A 2,649-nucleotide genomic window follows, 5' to 3' on the forward strand; every position below is an offset into this window, starting at 1 on the left:
AAAAAAAAAAAAAAAAAAAAAAAAAAAGGCATGCTAGATCTTTTTTGAGTTTAAGGTTAGCTTGGTCTTCACAGCAAGTTCTAGACCAGGGACACGTGGTGAGACCATGTTTCAAAACAAAAACTACATACCAAAAGTTATAAGACAGATGTATAAATCTTGGCTGTATAGACTTATAAGGCGGGATGAAGGATGACAAACAAGCTTAATGTACCAAAAGGATCAAACCGGGCCTGGTCCAGTCGTGGACCACACTGCTGTCAGCAGCCATGAATTCTGTGCTACCCTACAGCTACGCTACCATGAGCATGCCAGGAACAGTTGCTGCTGGAGGCCCCTCACCAAGCATACCAAGTTCATAGGGGACAGGCCCTAAGAAGTGTGTGGCTTTGCTCCCCATCAGCAGTGAGCTCTGTCCTGCTGCCAAGGACAAACAGGTCCCAGAGTTCATCAAGAAAAGGAGATGAACTTTTTCATCTCCACACTGAAAGAACGGGAGAGAAACTGAGTGAGAGTCCTTACCACCATGAGGAAGGCAGCTGCTAAGTCACAAAGTCCCCTCTGTCCTCTGAGTAAGAAATAATTTCCAGAGAACAACATGGACTGTATCTGAGAGACATTCTGAAGTATTTACGGATGAAATACATATCTGAGATTTCCTTACAAGCACCCAAGGGGCTAGAGGGAGCTCAGCAGCAGAGTGCCGTCCTAACCAGCAGAAAGCCTGGCTTCCATCCCCAATACCACAGGTAAAATAAACAGAATAAAACAAAAAAAAATAAGATAAATGGTATAAAGTAGTAGGTAAGAGTACAGATGAAACAAGATTGGTCATGAACAAGCAATTGTTGAGTAAACCCATGAAGAGTCTTCTTGTTTTATATTTGTTTGTAAATTTTAATGAAAAAAAAAAAAGAAAACCAAAAAACAAAACAAACAAAAGAAAGAAAGTAGTACTAGAAAGCTGGTGCTCAGGGCAAGCGCTCTGCTCTTTCAGGGAGGCTGAGTGCAGCTTCCACACCAACAGAGGGAGGCTCACAGCTGCCTGTAGCTCTGACTCCAGAGCAGCCAGTGCATTTTTCTGGCCTCTTCGGGCACCAGCACACATGTGGCATGCATTCATACAAACACACATGCATACACATGAAGAAGAAGATGAGGAGGAGGAGGAGGAGGAGGAGAAGGAGAACAACAACAACAATAACAATAATGATGTAATGTGGGTGGCTGGAGAGATATCTCAGCACCAAAGAAAACTTGCTCCTCCTGCAGAAGACTTGGGCTTGGTTCCCAGTACCCACACAGTGGCTCAAAAGGGAACTGTGGTCCTAAGGAATCCAATACCCTTTTCTGGTCTACGTGGACACCAGGTATGCACTCAATGGATATATAAACATGCAGGCAAAACTCTCATACACATAAAATAAAGACATGCCAATAATTAACTTTTCATGCCTGTAATAGAAGCACTAGGGGAGATAGGGCAGGAGGTTTGTGAATCTGAATATAGCCTGGTCAGCCAGCCTGGGCAACTCAGGAAGAGCAGCTCAAAATGAAAGATGAGGAGTATTTGTGAGACAGTACTGTGGTGAGGTGCTTGCCTCACTCATGCCCAAACATGAGTACCAGAAGGAAAAAAAAAATGCCATAGGTATTCCTAAAACTACAAGACATGAGTTGATCTTTTAGGACTCCTAGAACGAGGCCATACACACATTCAGAAACACAGAATATTATTCTTAGAATTTAATGCCTGTAGGAGCTGGGGGTGATGGCTCAGCCATTAAGAAAGACTTGAATTCCAGCACCAACACCAGGTTGTTCAGTCCACCTAGAACCCCAGCAACAGGGATCGGAGACACTTTTCTAGCCCCTGTGTGCACTGTATTCATGTGTACAGATCAACTTTCAGACACACAGACACACTTAATTAAAAATAAAAATAAAATAATTTTGAAAGCTGTTTTTGAGGGAGCCAAGGCAAGAAGGACTACAATTAGCAGGCAGCCTAGCTCCACGAGACTGTCTCACAATTGAAGGCAGCTCCATTCTTGTCCTGGGGATTTAACAGTAATACAGATTTCAGCCTAATTCATTTACAGCTGTATCCTATATGCCATGAAGCAATGTGTAATGTGAAAATATAGTCTCTACCATCTCTTACCCACAGGAATAGGGTGAAGGGAAAGACCAACTGCAGTGGGTTTGGCCTAATGCTGCTTGTATCTAATGTTAATTTGAGTCCCCAGAATTGTTTACAAGAAGAGTCTGAGCATCCTCACATAGACGGTGAGGGACCCTGCCCTCAGCTGGTTCTGACTGGTGGTAAACAGATGCTGGGCAGCCAGTGTCTCGGCAGGACAGGCAGAGGCAGGACTTTTAGGCTTCCCAGGTAGACTGGGAGGAGGAGAAGGAGGAAGGAGATCTGCCATGAAGGAGGAGAGGGGAGGGGAGGGGAGGGGAGGGCAGGCCTGGACTTTAAGCTCACTTGACAGAACAAAAGTAGAACCCGGAGGCAAAACACACACACACACACACACACACACACAGAGAAAGAGAGAGAGAGAGAGAGAGAGAGAGAGAGAGAGAGAGAGAGAGAGAGAGAGGAAATAAAATGGGAAAATGATGCAGTTTATTTTAATTTAAAAA

General features: G+C 44.2%; 1 protein-coding gene across 1 annotated transcript in view; it reads right to left on the minus strand.

Annotated features, from left to right (window-relative positions):
* N4bp1 (NEDD4 binding protein 1) overlaps positions 1-2,649 on the minus strand; it is a 44,381-nt gene that overhangs the window by 15,401 nt on the left and 26,331 nt on the right. The window lies entirely within an intron of this gene.

This window comes from Mus pahari, chromosome 20 (assembly GCF_900095145.1).
Source record: "Mus pahari chromosome 20, PAHARI_EIJ_v1.1, whole genome shotgun sequence".
NCBI classification, from domain to species: Eukaryota; Metazoa; Chordata; class Mammalia; order Rodentia; family Muridae; genus Mus; species Mus pahari.